General features: G+C 36.3%; 1 protein-coding gene across 5 annotated transcripts in view; it reads right to left on the bottom strand.

Annotated features, from left to right (window-relative positions):
- The window catches only part of CD36 (CD36 molecule), a 79253-nt gene that overhangs the window by 46511 nt on the left and 7395 nt on the right, over positions 1 to 25347 (bottom strand). The window contains exon 1 of one of the 5 annotated variants that reach the window (XM_017523122.2): positions 6160 to 6399. The exons of 2 other annotated variants lie outside the window; for them this stretch is intronic. The gene's annotated coding sequence lies outside the window, so the exon portion shown is untranslated. Of the gene's footprint in view, positions 1 to 4109; positions 4127 to 6159; positions 6400 to 25347 lie in introns of those variants that run through there. 2 more of the 5 variants (XM_017523117.2, XM_037736548.1) reach the window with 2 other exon arrangements.

Raw genomic sequence — 25347 nt, forward strand, 5'->3', positions numbered from 1 at the left:
ATCATCAAAAAATATTTCAGTCAAAACTAAACCTTTTCTGCCACTTAGTCTCAACCTCACATTTAGCACCCTAGGTATTAAATATTTTAATTTTTCAAACTGTCAAAATTCAAAAAATGAAGATGAAATTTGTGCTATTTACTAATTTTTCCCTGGCTTATCTGCCATGTCATCTAGGTTAGGGGAAAAATAAAAGAAACATAGCAGTGATTTTCTTTTTAAGTCTTTTGATGCAAATTAATTACCTAGAAAAGTTTTTTTGATGATACTAAAAAAAGGCTATAAAATAGCTACTATTGAACATATCAGTCTCCAGACAATCTTCTTCCCATCCTAGGTGAATAAGATTAAAAATAGGCAATGTCTACTTTAGAATAATCCAATAAAGAGATGTATGTGTAAACATAGGGACACAGAAGCATCCCTGATTACATTTCTTTTAAGCTTGTGGGGTGAAGCTTATAAGAAGCATACATTAATAATTTAAAAAAAAAAAAACCACACAGGAGATAATACATCTCTGAGTATTAAGGTGTATGTTGAGGGATTTCCTTCTGTTTGTACACATGAAGCACAATGAATAAATCTGACAAAATTCAGCCATCTCAGTTAACTGAATTATAACCTCCAAGGGCTACTTCAATATGCTTAAGCATTTTCCAGAGAAAAGAAAGCAACATTTCAAGACTTCTCAACTCCAGATCTATAATTTATCTTATGTAATAAGGAGCATCTGTGTTCCAGAAAGTCTTGGCTGGTTAGTTTCCAGAGAGGCCCTTTAACACTAAGTTCAGAAAGAAATATTCAAAAGTTTCTCCATATGTTGATGTGGAGATATTAATATGGTATTATCTCTAAAAATATCAAGGTGCTATTTAATATTCTCATGTAATTAAATAGGGAGCATTATAGGAACATACATATTCCCCCAAAACTCATGAAAATGTGCTCCCTTGTTCAACAGCAGTGGGAATTGATTTTTCTATCATCATCTATTCTCTATTCCAATCCCCACTGCCTACTTATAAGAAGGAGGAAGCACAGTGCCATGCTTCTGGAGGCCCTCAAGGAAAGCCAGCCTGTGTCAAACCTACCATCCAAATACAGAGAGAGCAGAGAAAGTTAAGAAGAGGCAGCAATTTGATCCACCTGTGCCCAGAAGAGTGCTAATACTGGAGTTTTCAATTATATGGGCAAACCTATCCTCATATGGATTAATCTAATTTAGGTTTGTGAAAGGAAAACAAATCTTGGCCCCAAATCACCAAGCTAAAAGGAAAAGTCAATCTGGGAACTGCATAGGGCAAACCCTTCTCCCATTCTAATCAGAGTCACTTCTCTGCTCACTGAGCTAAAAGCATATCTGATGGCCTCCTTTGGAGAGGCTAATCAGAAACGCAGAAGAGTGCTGCCATTTGTCTCTTATCTACCTATGACCTGGAACCTCCTCCCCACTTCCAATTGTCCCATGTTTGCTTTGTATTATCCTGCCTTTCCAGACCAAACCAGTGTTCATCTTACAGACGTTGATTGATGTCTCAGGTCTCCCAAAAAATGCATAAAACTCGAACCATCATGGTCACATGTTGTCAGGACTCCTGAGGCTGTGCCACGGGCATGTGTTCTCAACCTTGGCAAAATAAACTTTCTAAATTAACTGAGATATGTCTCAGATATTTGGAGTTTGCAGGTTGAAAGCACCCAAACTGATACCTTGTGATTCTGTTTAAAACATGGGCTTGGATCATAGGTATTTTAATAAAATTCTAGCTCATAAGTGCAGTCAAGAAGCATGGCTTACCTAGTCAGTCTCTTAAAGTAGGAGAAAGCAAAAAAATATTTCTGCAAAATGGTTTTCTATACTCTATGTAACAAATGTAGATATTAATATAACATAAAGCACATATAACATACCATGTGACTATATTTTACTCATCTATATAGCTTTAGAATGTTTTAGTGTTCCACTTATAGAAAGGATTCCAAATAGCTCTATTCATCATTTGTTCATTCATAAGTAGCAAGAGAGTAGGTCACAATGAAACTCCCTAAAACGTATTACTGGAAATCATGTCGGCAGTGTTCAGCATTATATCCCAGAGTTTTAAAAAGTGCCTGATACACAATAGGTGCTCAAATGTTTGTTGAATTGATGCTGAGTAATCTACAACTCTGTGTATCAAAGCACAGATTTATTTAAAGGCATGCATGTATGTTAAATACTTTTATAGGAGAAGAGGTACCTTTATTGATCCAAGTATCTGATCAAGTTTAAATGCACTGATGATTTTCCAGATGTGCATTTTTTATGTTTAATAAAAATAGACACCAGGCATGAAATGGAATAAAGAACAGATATACTCTTCTTCAAGCCAAAATCTCAATGTAATAAACAGGTAAATAGTTTGATTTTTCCACATTAGAAAATATTCTTATAAAAGGCTTTAATTCTTTCCTTTCATAAGTATTAACTATAATACAAGAATGAATGATATGTTTCTACACAATGAGCTTTTCCCAAACATTTTAAATGATTCAGTGTACCAGTTGTGTTTATGTATCCACTGGCAGAAACAGATGTATTGATTAAAATTAAATTTTGTAAAATTTATTAAAATAATCACAGCAAAAAGCATGATTAAACATTAAATGTGTATCATTAAGTAGTTGTATTGTATTGTTTTGCTTTTGCCTATTGAAAATCCTCTCCAAGTCTTATGAATATTTGTACTCTACCACCTAATTTTTTTATATGCCAATCTACTATTTTCTTAAAGACTAACACATATGATCCCTTGATAAGAGTTTGATTCCTTTGGGTTGTTTAGTGTTCTGGACTGCTCATTTATTCTGTTAAAGAGCAGTGGGCCTGTAGCCTAACTAAAAATATGCCCCTTTGTTAAGGGAGGGGGCCAATATGGTGTACTAATTGGAGCCTTAAGCAAGGACCCCTGGGAATTGGCTTTTCTGTTCCAATGGGAATTAATTCCAAGAAAATAACCTAAGTTCTGCCTCTGTACTTGTTTCCATCTGTGAGATGAGAAATATCATCATCGACAGGGGCATAGCCTGGTTGAACTGAGGTACTAGAGGATTCAAAAATAATTTCATTATTTGCAGAATTTTGTGGCAATGGATAAAGTATAAAGAAAATTTAAAATATAATCATATGTAGCACTGTCCTGTAAAAAACCTGTCAAACTGATTCTTTCACTCTCAAGAGAACCTCTAATATGATGAAGTCTTAAATATCAAAACAAAATGCATAAATGCCAAAACCCAGGAGAAAAGGACAGTAAATAGAACCTTGTAATAGTCTGTCTCAGGAGAGCATGCTGGCTCTACTTTTGCTATTGACTGTGATAAAAACAAAAGTTGGAATCAATAGGGAGATAAGATAAATGCAATACTTACATATGAAGAGGTACAGAGAAGATTGTAGCTTATTTATAGTGTAAAACAATAGAACCTGTTATTAAAATCTAACAGCATGGCTAAAATCAGGAAGGGCAACATTTTTGTAAATGTACTCCAGGGAACAAATGTTCAAACAAAGGATGAGAATATGTTCCTTAATGTCTTTCCCATGATTGAAAAAAGTGTGCTTTTCAAGTAAATTGGTTTTCTAATACATTTGTATATCAGATTTCAAAGTATATTATTTAGGACATAAGATTTAAAAAATAAATACTACTGTAACATCTTTTACATATGAATAGGGAATTTGTAATGTAAACTGATATTATTAAATTATACAATATATGCATAAATTTATTATCTGGATAGAAGTATTAATAAAAGCTAAATTTGCAGAGTTGGCACATAGATAATAGACTATACTAGTTTTGTTTTCTCCTGCTTTTAATATAGTACAAGTAACAAATCACATACCGTAAATGTAAGCTTAGGCAATGGCCTGGTAACCGGCAGACAGTATAAATTTGACATCTAAAAATACATTCAGAATTTAAGCTTCATTTTCATATAGTTTTAAACCATTTTAAATCATAATTTATTATTTTCAAAATTTGATAAATTACAAAATTTAGCTCAATAGTGTAAATAATAAAAACACTAGTATGATAAAGAACTTATCTGAATATTCTTACCAGCAAAATATGGAGATTTGCCACAATGCCAGCTAAGTTAGTTTTGCAGTCACTGATAAATTGGGTTGCCATAGCAAGCCCATAGTCACTGAGTTTCTAAGCAACCTGAGACTCCACAGACTGCAGATAGTTAGGAGTCCGCTGATCTTTCATCATCCCTTAAGGAAAAAATACAAAAACTTGTAGGGCCAAACTCAATGGCAGGTCCCCTGATTACCCAGGAGAGCAGTGATCTCCATATAATACACCCCTGTATTGATACTCAATTTACTGAATAGTAATATTTGTCCTGGGGAATTATTGGATTATTCACAGTGCTAAGTGGATGAAATTAGTCATAGAAAATGGTCAGTGCCTGATATGTGTTGAGCGTACAAATATTTGTTGAATCATTGAACAAAACGTGATACATCATCCAACTCTTTAGAGACATCATTTGCATAATACTAGCCATCATAAATTCCTTGCCTTTTAAGATGAACGTATTTGTTTAGAAGCATTACTATATAGTATGTAGCTTCAATTTCTTTGTTTCTAATTATTGTAGCATAGGTAACATGGGTAATTGTAAATCAGTAATTCCTTGAGGTCTTCTGTTGTAATATTTAATTGCAGCTTGTCTAGAATACTTGAGTCACAATATTAACCACCCAAATGACAAATAGAATTGCATAGACCTGAAGTACAAGCAAAGTTATGATTTTTTTGAATGAGCATGCATTAGCATTTCCCATGTCTACCTATAAACACCTTCTTCAGTTCCTTATCTTCACACGCTGCCCACTGAGGCAAACCATGGCCTCCTGCCCTCTCTTTTAATATATCAGGCTCAGTTTCCAACTGTTTTAGATAATCACAATAGAGTTAAGGCATATAGTTTGTTTCTACAGAACAACATATCACAATGCAAGTCCAAATAAAATAAAACCAATAGAAATAATCATTTGTTACCATCAAAACAATTATACCTATAATCTGCAAAATTTTAGCTAGTTCCAGTACCCCCGATTTTTCTACATTTCCCATTATTCTGCATAGCTAATTCTTACCATGGAAAACATCTTAGAAATGGTTTGCAAATTGAAAACTGTCTTTAATGATTAGTTTTTAAAAACACGACTTCATATATCCTATTGGCTATTGCATGAGAGGTTCATAGCCCATGCCAAACAATACAATGACTAAATTCTCTAACCTGAAAGCAAAACAAACTTCCAAAGTCACCTCTCAAACAAGTCACAGTAGTCACTGTTGACTACTGTGGCCATGCCAGGAATGCCAGCAGCAGAGACTGCTTGTGACCTCTATTTGTCACTATTGAACATCAAAAGCAGGGGAGGACAGACTGCTTTCTCCAACATGGAGCAGTCAACCACTCTGTCTTACAATATTAATATAAGACAATCCAAATTTTTATAATGACATTCATTATAATATATTTTTGGCTAAAAAATGACTATCTATAACTTAACAGTCTTCCTAGGATATACTAGGAAGTGTATCCTAGTATTGCATTACTGTATTTTTGGTAAAGACAGGGTTTTGCCATGTTTTCCAGGCTGGTCTCGACCTCTTGGCCTCAAAGTGCTGAGATTACTATGCCCGGCAGGATATATATATATTCCTAAGAATAGGAGACGACTGCACATGAATTTGCCCCATTAAGATATTCCTCCACTATTGCATGCATAGAAGCATGTGTATGTTGGAGGGCTTAGATTATTCCAAATATTTTTTGAATGCCCTCTTACTACTTATTAATGTAATAAGTACTGACAACTCATAGTAAAAAACATTTGACCCATGCCCTCCACTTTCTTTTAGATACAACTTCGCGTCTGTAAGTTTGAAACAGGCTGCCTACATGCCTACAATGCCCCATGAATTCTAATCTCTGCGAGGAGAGAGAGAAATGTGAATATATCTTAAACTGGACAAGACCAAAGCAAAAGTCAGATCAAAGTGGGAAATTTTAAGTATTGCAAGCAAAGTATGGAATCTTACATATTTAGATTAGGTAACTTTATTGTGATTACACAGGAATATTTACCGTTAGAAGTCCGACGAAAGAGTTCAAGGCCACAAATGTTAACGCACTTTCAAAAGGCTAGTTGGGAAGACCAGGGAATTAACACCGCAGACTCTGGTTGTGTTTGCCCTAAGTGCTGGGTCAAATCACTGCTGTACAGTCAGTCAGTCCCACCTCCTAGTGTCCAAGAATGGCTGTGAAATTCTGATTGACACTCCTGTGAGACAGTGGTATTCCTAAACCAAAGCAATTTCTGCCGCCAGTGTTTGTTAACCTCTCCAGCTTAAAAATGAGCTGCTCTTCACCCTGGTTCTTGCCTTTAAAAAAAGAAACAATTACTCTGTGACGTCTAAAAGCACACAGAAGCATTCCCCTCTCCAGGGATATCCCTACTTTCTCATAGTAACTCCCTTGGCTCATTCCAACCTGTGTCTTTGTTAGAGGACTTTACAGTCCTCCCAGGAACCACGTTAACAACACGTACACTGGTCTGGGAGAAGAAACAGAGCATCAGTGAATATTCCAGTTTGTGGAAAGCTGGAGATGAGGGCAATATTGGGCAGGGCTCTGCAAGACTAACAAGTTCAGGCTGATAATAGCCGTTTTGTTGCAAAATGAGAAAATTAAGCAATATTTGATGAGTACAATATTATATAGGCAACACATGTCAAATTAATTAAGACAAAAATAAATACACTGTAAAAATAAGTATTAATCACAGTATATTCTAAATGAGACCAAAAATATGGCTTTTCCCCAGATCACTTATAGTAGTCAATCTCTGAGGATTAATGTTGATGACATACATTCTCATACACTCACACACTGAATGAATATTTATCACATGGTCACTATGTGCTCAGAACTCTGCCACAAAGTAGAAGAAAATGTGACTCCTTACTTGAGGATTTCTGTAATGTACTTCAAATACTTGGATATATATTATTGTGTATACGAGAGTTTAGTGCTTTTAGTCTACTTTCATGAAGTGGGCAGTTATCCTGGTTGAGAACATTCATTCTAGAGCTGGTCCCTAGCAGTTAATAGAAGTCCACAATTTAGTTATTTTTTATCTCTTTAGAACAGAAGATTGGCATAGTAAATACTAACAATGAGATTTTCAATAGAGAAATTAATAATATCAGAGATTTATAAGCTTGCTAGAATTACTACAAGTGTCTACTTTTACATAACAGAGTAAAAAAAAACAATTGACCAAGGACTGTTGTCTAAAGTTTAGTTCAGAGATTGCCTATTATCTAGCTATAAATTTTAGAGCATTTTTGGTTTTTGAAGTTATCAATATTTACCAAGACAATCCAATAATACTGCCTGTCCAAAATGGCCTAGGTAATTAAGTGTTGCCAGGTAGTTTCAAGGAGTTCACATTCTAGAGATGCAGGTTATACACAGAAGACCATTCTGCATAAAAATGCACAGGTAGAAGACCACAAAATCTCCTGGACTAATAGGAAATCCACATTTGTTCAGATATAAATAACCGTGACTCATAGTTCAAGGAACTTTCACCTGCTTCTATGTAGAATACACTTCTTATTTCCTTTCTGATTTTCTCACTACAGACATCTAGTCCTGATCATTTAACAAATGTGAGCTTAGAGACTCCTAGAGTTACAAACACTTGTTGTAAATCTTCCTAATGATTATTTTTAAAAAATGTAACTAGAATATTGCTTTGTTTTACTCTTTTATTTTTCTGTTTTTCTCCACTTATTACCTCTTTTTAACATCTTTCTCTAAGTTCTTCTATAATTTTTGATACAGTATCGCTTTAATTTTTGGTGTATGCCATTATTCTTCTTCGTTCTCCTTCAGTAATGCTAGTGATATAGGATTTTTCTTTTTGTTCACTTTGTAAGCCAGGGATCCTTGGGCAACCACGCTGCACCTGGGCCTCTCTTAGCCACACTGGCGTGTCCCAGTTCATACCGGCATTCAGTGGTTCCCAAGCTCTTGTTCCAAGCCCAAGAAGGAGGAGGATATGCTGAATATCCAAGGGTGGAGAGGACAGAGAAGACTTTTACTGAGTGATGAAACAGTTTTCTGCAGAGGGGATGCGAAGGTGGTCCCCCTAACTGAAGGCGGAAAAGTCCCTGATGTGGCTGGGTCCGGGGCCTCTCATGGATTCAGAATGGGGAGTGTGTGCTGGCTTTAAGAAAGGTAAAGCAAAGACACCACTCAAAGGTGGGCATGACAGTGTAGAAAACCAATTTGGAAAGGGAAGGTATATGTAAAATAGGTAAAGGGTGGGCATCAGTCAGAGGAAAGCATATGAAACAGAAAGACAAGTTCTCAATACAGTCTGAGGATTTAACTTACAGCTTGGCTTTCAGGCTTTAAACTGTCTTTGGCTTGGAGGTGGGATTTCAGTGGAGACCTGCCACTATCCGCCTACGCATTCACCTGCCGCCTGCCCTTCTCACTAGTTAACTTAACGTTAAGCGCCCAGATAACTGGAATAATTTATACCTCTTTTTCATTTCCATACACTGTTACTAGTACCCTATTACTAGTATGAAGTTAATTTTTAAGATTATTTTGATTCTCTAATGTTCTTTGGATTTTTTAAAATATATACACATAACCTTGAATTTAAATTATTAAATGTAATATCTTATTTTTGTTCTAATATACTTATTTATTTCTTCCCTCACATGTGGGACAACTTGAAAAATTCTATTAGAGGATATGGTAGGGGACAAATATTTGTTCACGTATTAACCATGAGTCAGCTATCATGTTAAATGCTTCCATGTATTATCTGTCCCAAAATATTCTATAAATTATTGCCAGTCACATGTTTATAGATGAGGTAACACAAGAAAATATTAAGAAAATTAGATAAATATAAACATGCCCAGAATATAGATACTGGAAGTTTGGTTTCAGACCATTGTAATAAAGTGAGTATCACAATAAACTGAGTGACAGAAATTTTGTTTCCTACTGCATATGAAAGTATGTTTACACTATACTGTATCCGATCAAGTGTGCCGTACCTTTAAAAAAAGTACATACCTTAATTTAAAAATACTTATTGCTAAAAAATGCTAACAATTATAATAATCATTTTGCTGGTGAAAAATCTTCCCTGGATATTGCTGGCTGCTGACTGATCTAGGTGGTGGTTGCTGAAGGTCTGGGTGGCTATGGCAATTTCTTAAAATGAGATAATAATAAAGTTTGCCGCATCACTTGGCAAAATCATTTGACTTTTCTGTAGCATGCAATGCTGTTTGATAGCATTTTACTCAAAGTAGAATTCTTCTAAAACTGGGACAATCCTTTCAAACCCTGCCACCGCTTCATCAACCAACTTTATGTAATATTCTAAATTCTTTGTTGTCATGTGTGGTGTTATGATATATACTGGTTTTTGTCCACCTTTCCTGGTTCATAATTCCCATAGCCCTAGTTACAGACTTTTTGTTATTATGTATATTAGGCCTCAGAAAACAGAATCTCCCTCCAGCCCTCCTTTCACTTGCCCCAAGGCAGGACCCTAATCTTTCTTCTCCCTTCTGATTGTGAGTCTCAAGACTCTCCCCAGAGAGGGTCCCACCCTATATCTTGGGGGAAGGAATGCTGAAGTCAGGAAGCTTCCATAAAAACTCAAGAGGACTGGGTTTGGTGAGCTTCTGGATAGCTGAACTCTTGGAGGGTCCTAGAGGGTGCCATGCCAGGGAGGGCACGGAAGCTCTGCACACCTTCCCCCATACCTCACCGGATGCATCTCTTCATATGTATCCTTTATAATAAAAGGGTAAACATAAGCAAGCATTTCCCTTCCTGTGAGCTGTTTCAAACAAATTAATCAAACCCAAAGAGGGGGGTCATGAGAACCCCAACTTGAAGCTGGTCGGTAGTCCTGGAGGCTTGGCCTTGTGACTAGTGTCGAGAAAAGGGGGCAGTTTTGAGGACTAAGCCCCTAACCTGTGGGATCTAACTATCTCCATCTAGACAGTGTTGGAACTGAGTTGGAGGACATCCGGCTGGTGTTCACTGCTTGGTGTGTGTGGAAAACCCCCACACTTTTTGTCATGGTGATGTTCTCCTGGTATTGAATGAGCTCTTACTCTATTACTAAATAGTTCCCATGAGATCTGATTGTTAAAAAGAGTCTGACACCTTCCTTCCCTCTCTCTCCATGTAACACCTGCTCTTCTGTCATGGGTGGAAGCTGCCCGAAGCTGCCGTCAGAAGCAGATGGTAGTGCCATGTTTCTTGTACAGCCTGCAGAACTATGAGCCACAAATAAACCTCTTTTCTGTATAAATTACCCAGCCTCAGGTATTTTCTTATAGGAACATAAAGCAGACTAAGACAGGATGCATGATAAAGTACAAGCATTTTCTGGTTCATGTCTAAATCCTTGACTTTTGTCAATATCAATCTCTAAACAGACGCTTTTGTCAATACAGCTTTGATGTTTTAAAATTATTTTCATTATTTCCATATACGGGTTTCAGTTAAAACATTTATTCACATAGTCATTTATTTTATTAAACTAATTCTTCTTGAAACCAGATATTTCTGGGTCCAGAGAATATAATAAAATCAATAAAACCGTAGCTTCATGGTAATAAGCTTAGAATGACATTCAGAAAATTATAAACTAGCATAATAGATACTATAATGGAAGGTTTATAGCACAACCTACAAAGGGAAAAATTTTAGGAGAGATGGCAAGCTCTGTAGAGAAGATGATATTCCAGCCTCTTTCTCAAACACAAGTCAGAGATCAATTACCATCTATTGGCCAATGCAGAGGAGGGATAAAGGCAGAAAATATTTCCCATTCATAGAAAGATTTAACAATTTTCACCCGAAGCCATGGACTTTGAGAAAAAAAATACTAAAAAGTTGTCATGGCAACTTCAAAATAAATAAATTATTTCAAATTAACTGAGCTTCGGCTACGTTCAGGCATTATTAGGAAAAAAGGTGTAGTTTTCATCTTACAATTCAAAAGCAATTGGTTTAAAACTGCTAGAAGTTCCATGTTAACTTATATGAAGAAGCACAAATAGAGACTAAAAATTCTGCTTCAGAGCATAAAAATTTTACCTAATGCTATAAAGTGAAGAACTTACCGGATGCATTTTATAACATCCTCATTATTTGCTAACTTCAGAGCTGACTTGTTATATAAACATATCCAAGTTTAATTTGAAAATAATGAATGCAAAGTTAAAAGTCTATATATAATTTTGGAAGCAATTTAATGATTTTTAAATCTAAAAGTATTCAAGCTAAAAATATTAGGAAGTATTTATGGCAGCTATGAATTTCTTTGCTCTTTTTTTAAGTAATGTAAACATTACAAAGATGTTAGCATATTTCAATGCCTTTTACTATGGATAAATACGTGTCCTCTTACTGTGAATGTTAGAAAACTCAAACACTTATATTCATGCTTGAGGAAAATGAGAAACCCAAGACTGTATAAATAATAATTCACAATAAAATAGGAAGTAATACATTCTTAAAGGAATTAAATACAGAAGATTGTTTTCCCTTTGAAAGCAAAGATGAAAATATTTTAAATAAAATTTTCTTTTTCACCCTAAAACATTCCTAAAATATGGATAATCTATATTGTAGCACGGTGTCATGCAAGTTAGCTTTTCAGAAATGCTTTCTTCTAATCTCCTTAATTCTCCTCACTTTAAAAGTCTTTTGGCAATCCCATATCACTCATTTTAAAAGCTATTTCTCAAATGCCAATAAATACAATGCTTTCTGTTGACTTTTGTTTCCAAGCTCTACTAACTTTACCAGGAGCAGAAGCCAGAGAGAGGGCAGCCCACTCCTTCTATGTGTAACCCACTCACTTGGTTAGGAAAGAATAAAAAGCTCTTGCTCTCCCCTGTCAAATAAGTGATTCCCAAGATCTCTGGACCAGGGACTAGACTCCTTTTGCTCTGAACTTATTTGAGTTTCAATGTTTAAATACATGAATAAATGTTCAGGTATTTAAGCAACCTCTTCTAATGAGGCCACTGGGGAAGTAATTATTTACATTTAATTACAAATTCCACCTAAACAATTCTCTCACCTCAGCCTCCCCAGTAGCTGGGACTACAGGTACATACCACCATGCTCAGCTAACTTTTTTTGGTTGTATTTTTAGTAGAGATGGGGTTTCAGCACGTTGGCCAGACTGGTCTCAAACCTCAGATCTCAGGTGAACCTCCTGCCTTGGCCTCCCAAAGTGCTAATATTATAGGCATGAGCCACCATGCCCAGCCTGGTGAGTGCTTTAAAAGTCATTGCACTTAGGTACAGAATCTGATTGGAGGACAGGTTTCATTGTGTATTGACTGACTTTTTAAATAGTCATATTATCTTTTGTATTCCTTATAATATTGCTTCATATTTAATTTGTGAAATAATAATATTCTTTTCAGAAGCATATTTATAGAAATATGCTTCTCTTATGCTAGTGGCTAGTGGTGAGAGTGTTTACTGCAGACCAGACAGTGCTTACCAGAAACCAGACCCTATTCTGGAAACATTACAGGACCATCTCAATTTAACTTCACAACATTCTTTAAGTGTCGCTATTTTCACAGTATTACAAATGACAAAAATGATGCTCTGTGAGGTTACCTAAATTGCTCAAGGTCAAACTTGTTGAGCTAAGAGTTAAATGTTGGCTGCTGCATTCAGACCCTGAATGCAGAGTCTAAATATATTATCATACTATAATCTATTACTAACCATATGAAACTGTAAAAAAACCAAAAACATTTATGAAATTTATAACATTTCTCCTAACAATATTCATGACAGAATATGTATTGTGCATGACAGAAAATAGTAATCATCTTTACATAAATAGAATAAAATTCTGCCCTAAACCAAGTAATTTTGCAATGAATTTAGGCATCAACTTTTGGTACTTTAATGTCTTATTAGTCTGACATTTCTCTAACGACAACCCCCTAGAAGACCATAGCACAGATATAATTGAAATGAATATCATAGCCAAGTGAGAAACAGAAACTTCAGCATCCAATATACATTTGAAGAGTTTGTTCTTCTCAGCAATTTTTTTTTTTGAGATGGAGTCTTGCTCTGTTGCTCAGACTGGAGTGCAGTGGCACAATCTGAGCTCACTGGGGCCACCTTTGCCTTATAGGTTTAAGCAATTCTCTTGCTTCAGCCTCATGAGTAGCTGGGACTACAGGCACCCACCACCACACCTGGATAATTTTTAAAATTTTTTACTAGAGATGGGTTTTTGGCATGTTGGCCAGGCTGGTTTCAAACTCCTGACTTAAGATGATCCACTCACCTCAGCCTCCCAAAGTGCTGGGATTACAGGTGTGAGCCACGGCGCCTGGCCCTTCACAGCAATTTTACTTTTTAAAAATTGAGGACACATATATTTTCGTTTATTTTTTTTTTAACTTTTAAGTTCAGGAGTACAGGTGCAGGTTTGTTACATAGGTAAGCTGTGTCGTGGAGGTTTGTTTGACAGATTATTTTGTCACTCAGGTATTAAGCCTAGTACCCACTAGAAATTTTTCCTAATACGTCTCTCAGACCACAGTGCAATCAAGTTAGAACTCAGAATTCAGAAACTGACTCCGAACCGCACAGCTTCATGGAAACTGAACAACTGGCTCTTGAATGTTGACTGGATAAACAATGAAATGAAGACAGAAATAAAGATGTTCTTCGAAACCAACGAGAACGAAGAAACAACATACCAGAATCTCTGGGACACATTTAAAGCAGTCTCTAGAGGAAAATATATAGCAATAAGTGCCTACATGAGAAGCAAGGAGAGATCTAAAATCAACAACCTATTGTCAAAATTGAAAGAGCTAGAGGAGCAAGATCAAAAAAACTCAAAACCTAGCAGAAGACAAGAAATACGTAAGATCAGAGCAGAACTGAAGGAGACAGAGACACAAAAACCCTTCAAAAAAATCAATAAATCCAGGAGCTGGTTTTTCGAAAAGATCAACAAAATAGACCACTAGCCAGATTAATAAAAAAGAAAAGAGAGAATAATCAAATAGATGCAATAAACGATAAAAGGGATATCACCACAGATTCCACAGAAATTCAAACCATCATCAGAGATTATTACAAACAACTCTATGCACATAAACTTGTAAACCTGGAAGAAATGGATAAATTCCTGGATACTTGCCTCCTCCCAAGCCTAAACCAGGAAGAAGTTGAAACCCTGAATAGACCAGTAACAAGGTCTGAAGTTGAGGCAGCAATTAAGAGACTACCACCCAAAAAAAGCCCAGGTCCAGATGGGTTCACAGCTGAATTCTACCAGACATACAAAGAGGAGCTGGTACCAATCATTGTGAAACTATTCCAAACAATCCAAAAAGAGGGAATCCTTCCCAAATCATTTTATGAGACCAACATCATCCTGATTCCAAAACCCGGCAGAGACTCAACAAGAAAAGAAAACTTCAGGCCAATATCCATGATGAACATAGATGCAAAAATCTTCAATAAAATACTGGCAAGCCGATTACAATAGCACGTCAAAAAGCTTATCCACCATGATCAAGTAGGATTCATCCCGCGGATGCAAGGCTGGTTCAACAGACACAAGTCTATAAACATAATTCACCACATAAACAGAACCAAAGACAAAAACCTCATGATTATCTCTATTGATGAAGAGAAGGCCTTTGACAATATTCAACAGCCCTTTATGCTAAAAACCCTCAATAGACTACGTATTGATGGAACGTATCTCAAAATAATAAAAACTATTTATGACAAACCAACAGCCAATATCATACTGAATGGGCAAAAACTGGAAGCATTCCCTGTAAAATCTGGCACCAGACAAGGATGCCCTCTCTCACTACTCCTATTCAATATAGCATTGGAAGTTCTAGCCAGAACAATAAGTCGAGAAAAAGAAATAAAGGGTATTCAAATAGGAAAGAAGGAAGTGGAATTGTCTCTATTTGCAGACGACATGATTGTATATCTAGAAGACCCCATCGTCTCAGCCCAAAATCTCCTGAAACTGATAAGCAACTTCAGCAAAGTCTCAGGATACAAAATCAATGTGCAAAAATCACAAGCATTCCTATACACCAATAACAGACTTAAAGAGAGCCAAATAAAGAACCAACTGCCATTCACAATTGCTACAAAGGGAATAAAATACCTAGGAATACAACTAACAAGGAACGTAAAGGACCTCTTCAAGGAGAACTACAAGCCACTGCTCAACAAAACAAGAGAGGACACAAACAGATGGAGAAACATTCCATGCTCATGGTTAGGAAAAATCAGTATCATGAAAACGGCCATACTGCCCAAAGTAATTTATAGATTCAACGCTATCCCCATCAAGCTACCAATGACCTTCTTCACAGAACTGGAAAAAAACACCTTAACTTCATATGGAACCAAAAGAGAGCCCGCATAGCCAAGTCAATTCTAAGCAAAAAGAACAAGGTGGGAGGTGTCACACAACTGGATTTCAAACTATACTACAAGGCTACAGTAATCAAAACAGCATGGTACTGGTACCAAAACAGAGATATAGACCAATGGAACAGAACAGAGGTCTCGGAGGCAACACAACATATCTACAACCATCTGATCTTTGACAAACCAACAAAAACAAGCAATGGGGAAAGGATTCCCTGTTCAATAAATGGTGCTGGGAAAGCTGGCTAGCCATGTGCAGAAAGCAGAAACTGGACCCCTTCCTGACACCTTACACTAAAATTAACTCCAGATGGATTAAAGACTTAAACATAAGCCCTAACACCGTAAAAACCCTAGAAGAAAATCTAAGCAAAACCATTCAGGACATAGGCGTAGGCAAGGACTTCTTGACCAAAAACACCAAAAGCATTGGCCACAAAAGCCAAAATAGACAAATGGGACCTGATCAAACTCCACAGCTTCTACACAGCAAAAGAAACAGTCATTAGAGTGAATCGGCAACCAACAGAATGGGAAAACATTTTTTCAGTCTACCCATCTGACAAAGGGCTAATATCCAGAATCTACAAAGAATTAAAACAGATTTACAAGAAAAAAACAAACAAGCCCATTCAAAAGTGGGAGAAGGATATGAACAGACACTTTACAAAAGAAGACATACATAAGGCCAACAAACATATGAAAAAATGCTCATCACTGGTCATTAGAGAAATGCAAATCAAAACTACATTGAGATACCATCTCACTCCAGTTAGAATGGCGATCATTAAAAAATCTGGAGACAACACATGCTGGAGAGGATGTGGAGAAATAGGAACACTTTTACACTGTTGGTGGGAGTGTAAATTAGTTCAACCACTGTAGAAGACAGTGTGGCGATTCCTCAAGAACCTAGAAATAGAAATTCCATTTGATCCAGCAATCCCATTACTGGGTATATATCCAAAGGATTATAAATCATTCTACCATATGGACACATGCACACGAATGTTCATTGCAGCACTGCTTACAATAGCAAAGACCTGGAACCAACCCAAAAGCCCATTGATGATAGACTGGATGGGGAAAATGTGGCACATATACACCATGGAATATTATGCAGCCATAAAAAACAATGAGTTCGTGTCCTTTGTAGGGACATGGATGAACCTGGAAACCATCATTCTCAGCAAACTGACACAAGACCAGAAAATCAAACACTGCATGTTCTCACTCATAGGCGGGTGTTGAACAATGAGAACACATGGACACAGGGAGGAGAGCATCACACACTGGGATCTGTCGGGGGAAAATAGGGGAGGGACAGTGGGGGGTGGGGAGTTGGGGTGAGAGAGCATGGGGAGAAATGCCAGATACAGGTGATGGGGAGTAAGGCAACAAATCATATTGCCATGTGTGTACCTATGCAACAATCCTGCATGTTCTTCACATATACCCCAAAACCTAAAATGCAATAAAAAAATAAAATAAGAAATTTTTCCTAATTCTCTCCCTCTGCTGTTCACCCTCTGAAAGGCCCCAGTATGTGTTGTTGCCCTCTATTTGAGGACACATATATTTTAATTTTCGAAAATTGAACTCATATAAATTAGAATAGGACATACCGTGACAATGTTACTTCCACTTTTTGACCTCATCTCTCTTCACCAAGCTCTGATTCTTTATTATAGATATTTCATGTCCATGTGATTATAAAACCTCTCCCAAGCTACAGAGGTTGAATATTGATTAGTCTAAGCCATAATTCTCCTTGATAATGAAAATGTATGCCAAACATATAACAAAATGCTGACATTGAGGCATAAAAACAAGTCAGCTACAGAGCTGCAGTGATAGTTTTCTGTTTTAAAAGACTAAAACAAGACATACTTGTTTCTGACTGCCTTTAACCATTGTTATATAAAGACATGATCCTTACAATTGCTATAGCTACTTTGCATTTGTAACATAATAGTAAGAAAAACCAACCTAGAGCCCTATGAATTTATTATTATCAGTGAGTCTATGAATTAAGCAGCTTGGAATCATCCCGTCTCTTGACTCCTTAATACATGAAAAAAAAAGTTCCCTATGTTTTGAACTACTTCATTGGATTATTTTGTTACCTGCAGGCACAATCATGCCAACTGATAACAACTGTAGATTTAAGACAATGTTTGAGATTTATTTTCCCAGTATTTGTCAAATAATAAACATTAGAATATAATTATCAGCCTCCAAAATGCTAACATTTCTCTAGGGCAATCACTTTAAAATACTGGGCTGTCATACCATCTTAATAACACAAATATAGGCTCAAATTGCCTATGTGTGTATGTGTGTGCATCCATACACACACACAGACACACACACACACACAGATGGTCTCCAACATACAATGATTCAACTTACAATCTTTCAGCTTCACAATGGTGCGGAAGCAATACACATTCAGTAGAAACCCTAATTCAATACCAGATTTGATAAATTACATAAGATATTCAATACTTTATTATAAAATATACTCTGTATTAGATGATTTTGCCCAAATGTAGGCTAAAGTAAGTGTTCTGAGCACATTTAACATAGGCTAGGCTAAGCTGTGATATTCAGTAGACTAGGTTTATTAAATGCATTTTTACAATGATATTTTCATGCTTTTAATTTACAGTAGATCACTGGGATATAACCTTAACATAAGGTTATATAGCATAAAGTCAAGGAGTTATCTGTACAATCAACTCAAAATAAAGAACAAAGAAATATCACAAGATCTCCTATTGCCTAGAAACAGATTTCTTTAAAGAAAGAAAATGTTATCTGTTAAGTCTTTAAAATCAAATCAAAACTAAATCAAAATTCAAAATAAAATTAAGTTCCAGCTTCTATCCTTCCTAAAAACAAAATTATCCTGACAAAAGAAAAGTGAAATATAAAGTTAACCAATCTGAACCAAAGAAAAGCTATAAAGAAAGCCAAGAAAGAGTCTTCCATTTATTTTGGCAAGACTATTAGAGAAAATTCCAGGAGTTCTCATGAAGCTTCCCCAACTTAGATTTTTTTTTAGGGAGAAATTATGAAGAGTAAAGAATACAATTATTTCAAACTGTGAGTTAAGAGGAAGGAAATGTGCTAAAGAACTAACTTATTCATTCAAACACTAACTGACCTTTAATCATACTCCAAGCTTTGGGCATGGCACTGGCATACAAAGATGAATAAAATATGGTCTTGAATAGATTATAATTTTGTTGAGAGGAGATAGGTTGTAAAATAACAGAAGGGCTTCAATTCATGAATAGACATTTTCTAATTACAGAAGATGGAAAAAGTCAATAGAAGCAGAAAGGACAGCATGCATAAATTCAGAGGCAAAAAGGAAGTGTTATGTTTGCAAAAGTACAAAAGTTGTTTTCAGGGAAGTGGCAAAAAGTGAGGAAAATGGGTGGATACCAGACCTTGAGGCCCTCTGCATCATATTCTAAGGAGCTTGAACTTTATTCTGGAAGCGGAATAGAACAATTAAGTAGTTATAAGTTGGGGAAATGACAGGATTCGAGTTTGCACTTTTAAAAGGTCACATGAAAAGCAATAAATTAGGTTGAGAAATTTAGCTAGATGACTAATAAATGAATGCTGGAAAGACACAAGACCTTGAACTAAAATTTGTATACAGCCTAATGAAGGGAATGTGGTCTCATTCTAGGCGGAGTTTGGATTAATGGAACATGCTTGCAGTTTATAGTGGCAGCCATGGCAAAGAGGGCTGTAAAATTGAAAAGCAAGCCCTAAGAGTCATTGTCACAAGGGGGAGAAATACTTTCGGTTAGCTTTTATCTTGATGGCCTTCTGGAACATAACAGCAGGAGTAGATAAAGAAGTAAAGAAAATTGGATACTCCCTATGCAAGCAGAGGGGAAAAAAACAGTAAGTCAAAGGAACAAAGGATTTAGCATTTCTTTTATATTGGCATTAGTTGAAGCGACAAATACAGTATAAAGCTAACAAGTGGCAGAACAAATAACAAGGGCACCCACAGTTTTCCACTGATATTAGGAAATATTTAATCCCCCAATTTCACACTTCATATTATAAACTGGTGTATTGGAATTGGGGTCAGGAACCCAGATTTAGTTTCCAAGAATGGGCAGAATTGGAGAAGTACTTCCGTGTCATGGTGGGGAATTTGAAGGAAAGATGGAGGGGTGAAGAAAGGAAGCAAAGATTAAGGCACAGAGAGCTCCCCTGCGAAAAAACCATAAACCAATGTACAAGAGACGTTGATAATTTCATTTTTATTCAGGAGTCAGGAACTGGACTCAAAGAAGATCCTCATCAAGAAGAAGCAATGAGTAAACTAATTGTATCAACCTGCTTTTTGGTGAACATATTTATAGATTTTCTTGTTGGCCAGTGGGTGTATAAAATCTAAATCTACTATGACAGTCTAAAAATATAGGATAAAGAGTGAAAGAGAACCTATGACTAAACCTAGTGGAAAACAAGGAGGCTCTCCAAGAAATAATCTGGGTAGTTCTTGCAATTAAAAACAATCACCATTGTTTGTCTCCAATGGTGATGTGCTCTGGAGAATCTAGAATTCGATGTAAGCAAAAAAGAGAATGATGCCCATTTTATTCTGGTATAATTTATACAAGTAGTTTAAGAATATCTGTGATGTGTTAAGAGTTTGTGGAAAAACATCAAGTATAGGAATATTTCTAGTAAGAAAGATGATTGGTGTTAATGTTCTTTTATTTTCATTTTTATTCAAGAGACTGCTAATAGATAACTGCTAAACTGGGCATACAAAATATCCCTTTGACTTTCAGAAAAATAATAAATGTTTATCTGTAACAACTTTAGACAGTAATATTACAGAACATAGACATCCAAAAGCACATTAGCTAATTATATGCATTTGGCTCTACATAAAACAGACTCCAAAAGTACTGTCTTAACTTCCTAAGTAACTAGTGGATATTTTATATTTATTTATAGTATTTGGCTTTTATTATCAACTTGGGTATCATGATTGTACTCTAATTTAACTTTTGAACTATTCTAATTTAAGAATCAAAAGTGCTAACTAAAATAAAACACGTCTGAGACCCATGACAGGCATCTCTTATCTGTAAAATATTTAAGTCTCTTTGTTCCATTAACAGTTAAAATTTTTAACTGGGATTTTTACTTCTTAACTACAGTTCCCTGTTCAGTAAATTATTATTTCTGGCTTGCATAAAACAGAGCTGCATGTTTTATTCCAAAATAGGAAAGATGAAATAGGATCTTGTGAAAAGACAGACCTTATGGAGAAAGTGAAGAATGAACAACTTCCTTGCTTTAGATAAGAGTAACCAAAGGACAGCCTCTATAAAGTAAAATCAAAATAGCTTATTAACAAAATACTATGATACAGACAACAGGGGTTAAAACACACTATTTCTCTTGTATTGCCTTTATCATATTTTAAGAGAAACCCCCACCTCCCTGTAAAAGAAAAAAAGAATAGAGAAACTTAGTTTTACATATGGCACTGAAACTTTGAATTTATTGTGCATCTCATGTCTAAAAAGCACATATGTATAAAGAAAGTATTACACTTATGAATATTACAAATGTCTTAAATATTACATTACCATAAAGAAAATATGCTTTTTCCTTGTGTGACTTATTAAATCAAGTTTATTCATAGCCTTATCTTCCCACCTCTCTCTACCAATACTTCCTCTACAGATTATGAGACGTTACTAAGTAATTAGCATGAAATGTTTGTCAATATTTCTACTAATTTTGAATCCATATACTACCTAAATGTATTGAATATTATTCAATCACAGACTTGAATCACTTACCAGATTTTTTCATTTAAACACAGCTTATGATGATGAAAGTCTGTCTGAATTCTTAAAAAATGCTTAGTGGATATAAAGTGTTCTCACCACAAAAATAATAACTATGTGATATTACATGCATGTTAAATAGCGAGATTGAGTCATTTCACAATGTTTATACATTTAAGACCTCATGTGGCATGCAGTGAATACATACGTGTTAATGTGGAAAATTAAATTTAAAGAAATAAAAATGACGAAGTCTATGGTTGTATGATAGAAGAAGTCAGATTATCTCTTCTATTTCAGGTGGTATCTGGAATATCTAAATAGAAAGTTAAATATATACATTTAACCACATTTACATAAGTTCAACAGAGGTGCATTTTTTAAGAAATACATTTTAAGATAATTCCCAACTGCAAGATCCTACAATCTGATTAGCACAATATTCGTCTATATAGTAAGTAGAAAGACCCCTTAATTTCTTCATAAGAAGCTTTGAGCAATTAAAATTTAATTTCATTATATTTTATGTGCCAATGGCATAATTTTTCATTTATATAACAAATTAGTTTTTATGGTATATGTGCAAAAATAAAGAATCCATTCCTGAAACAATTTGTGCACGTTATCATTATTAAACACTGACTAATCTCTTGTGGTTTTTCAGGTTGCTAACATAACAGGAATGATATTTTGTATTAAATTACTTAACATATTAGCATATTATAGAGCTTATGGAGGACATTCAAAAGAATTTTACTAGAATCTTATTTTAACAATTATCAGAGTAGCGGAAATTAGATTTCAGGTGTGTACGTTTAATTACTGATGTGAAAAAGAACTTTGTTGTGGTAAAGAGAAAACAGCCCAACATCCAGGAGCCGGCCTGGTGCTATTAGTTACGTCTTGCTGTTTTTGGACGTAGGCCCAGCACTCACTACTTGGCCCTGGTGTTTGTTCTCCTGATGAACACAAACAATTCATAGGACATTTACTTTGGATAAAACCATTCTGTGATTATGATGAATCAAGACAAAATGAGATCCCTTTATAATTACGTCTGAACCCAGAATGATCATGAGCACTGTCCAAGCCACAGACACTACACATTCCCTTCCCACTTACTATGTAGGACTATGCTACTGCTTCTTTATCAATTACAGCTTTAGCTTCAGTCTAGTCTTCCCTCCTCCTAGATAAGATTAAGATACCCAATCATAAACTTACCTGGCCTCCTCACAACATCCAATTCAGAACAAACCTCGACTTCCTTCAGCATCACCCCTGAGCCCTCCCCCATCAACCAACCAAAGTCCAAATTCTAGAGTAGATTTTTCCTAACATCTTCTTACTGGGTCACTGTCAGTTCCCTAGGGTACACTTCTCTCTCTTTGCAATGAGTAATGAACTTGTCTCACTACAGGTGTGTTCCTGTTGGTCTTTGGTTAAAGAAAAGACATTGGCAGTAATAAAGCTCCTAAGAAACTTGGCTCCTAACTCCAGTGCTATCAAGAGGCTCTGATGTATTCCTAGCACAATCTCTCAGAAGTTTCAATACAACTAAAGAGAACCTCCAGGAAGAAAAATTAAAAGATGCCACAGTGATGAGAAACAGGAGAGATTATCATGGGTGTGCAAAATGACACAGGACAACGATTCTGAGGTTAGCGCCTCTGCGTCCAGTATGGGAGAAGAAAGCAGGCCAAGACAAGATACATGGCCAGGTCACAACAGGGTGGCAGAGCATCTCCTGAAAGGCCATTAAACACCCAAGAGCTTTATGATAATTCTGTTCAAGGCAGGGTGCAGTGGCTCATGCCTATAGTCCCAGTGGTTGCAGGGACGAGAAGAAGGATAGCTTGAGGCCAGGAGTTTGAGACCAGCTTGGGCAACATAAGACGACACTGCCTCTACAAAAAGAAACAACCAAAAAATTAGCTGGGCATGGTGGTGTGTGCCTGTAGTCCCAGCTTCTTGGGAGGCTGACTGAGGTGGGAAGATTACTTGAAGCCAAGAGTTTGAGGTTATAGTGAGCTATGCTTGTACTACTGTACTCCAGCCTGACTGACAGAGCTAGAACTTGTCTACAAAAAAATTAAAAAACCTGGCCAGGCACAGTGACTCACGCCTGTAATCCCAGCACTTTGGGAGGCTGAGGAGGGTGGATCACGAGGTTAGGTGTTAGAGACCATCCAGGCCAACATGGTGAAACCCCGTCTCTACTAAAAATACAAAAATTTAGCCAGGCATGGTGGCGCATGCCTGTATTCTCAGCTATTCCGGAGGCTGAGGCAGGAACATCGCTTGAACCCGGGAGGCAGAGGTTGCAGTGAGCCGAGACTGCGCCACTGCACTGCAGCCTGCCAACAGAGTGAGGCTCCATCTCAAAAAATAAAATAAAATAAAATAATCTATTCAAAAGTGGAGGGAAAATTCTGTCTTTATCACTAAAACTTCACTAAACAAAAGACTACATTGAAGGTATACGATTCTTGTATCTACAAAAGATAAAAATAGTAGCATAATATTAGGAAGCTAAATTATGCTCCCAGTAAATGGCTACCAAAATAAAAGTAGTTGAATTTAAATAAGTTCCCCGAAGGGACTGAAAATCTTAGGTAGTCTGAGGTGGGACATACGGGGTACAAATGTAGATCAGGAAAACATTAAGAGTAGTGATAATTACAGTGACAATACAGTAACAATTTTTAAAAAGACATCGTGGGTATCAAGTTAAGCATTTTTTATTGTTTTCCTGCACCAATTTTTGAGAACTACTGTGATAAATCTAGTCTCATTTAATTAGCTGTTAAAAGTGAGCTGTGTGCTTTTAGAAAATACTTCTCACTCTTCAGTCTCCAGTATTCACTTGCCAGTCCCTGTTCTCCAAGGAAAGATTTCGAACTGGATGAGACCCAGAGCTTGGCTCAGTCCTCACAGTGCACGTCCTTTCCTAATCTTATCTTGCCCTCAACCCTTTGCCTACATAGCAAACACCTCCTGGGTGATCATGCTTGTAACCTGAACCAAACTCCGATCTGGCTGCCTTCACTAAAAGATCACAAGCCAGAAGACAGGCAAACAACTAACTCCAGGCTTTTTGTGACTAATTTTTCTAACTCTAATATTTTATTATGTCTCTTGTTGAAATCTTCAGACTACATGTGAAATTACTATCATAATTTGAATCATCAGCTTTGTTTTATTTATATACGATTTATTCCCCCAATGATGTTGCAAATATTTTATCAATCAGTAGCCCTTGCAAGAGTAAACTTAAATACATTCCTAAAGTATTCTTTGTTTCGACTTCTAATTGGGATGAAATGTGAGAATCAACAAAACAAAAACCTGACACCTCCCCTCAAGCAGCTCCCAGCAGGTCTAGGAAGGCACATTCATAGACAGACAATTCTAATAGGCTGTGACCTACCTGAGTGTAGGTGGGAAGAGTGAATGGTGAGGGAGAGAAGGTGTTAAAGGACAGTGGTGGAGGAAGTGGTACCTCACACAAGGACTGCATTATACAGATCCGGGTAAAGAGCGGGACAGGTTATAGTGGATCACAGGCATTTCCCCAAATAGAGATACATAAAGAAACATACAAAAGAATAAACATACAACTGGGAAAACATATTTCAGTAAGGCTCGGTACAGTGTATGAATTTTGGAAGAACAAGACAAGACACGAGAAAAGCAGGCACAAATGACCACAAACATGAAGCCCTAATGTAGCATGTAATATACCAAACTGTATGTTACATGTGTGCCTTGATTTACCTAGAATTCATTCTCTTGGGGGTTTATCTTGAAAGCAACATAGGACTACTCAAGGATTTGGGGGAAGGAGGGGATAAAATTTGGGTTCAGGGGATGGCCTTGGCATCAGCGTGGAGAATGGATTGGAGGGAAG

This window comes from Cebus imitator, unplaced genomic scaffold (genome assembly GCF_001604975.1).
Source record: "Cebus imitator isolate Cc_AM_T3 unplaced genomic scaffold, Cebus_imitator-1.0 Scaffold26, whole genome shotgun sequence".
In the NCBI taxonomy this organism is placed as follows: Eukaryota; Metazoa; Chordata; class Mammalia; order Primates; family Cebidae; genus Cebus; species Cebus imitator.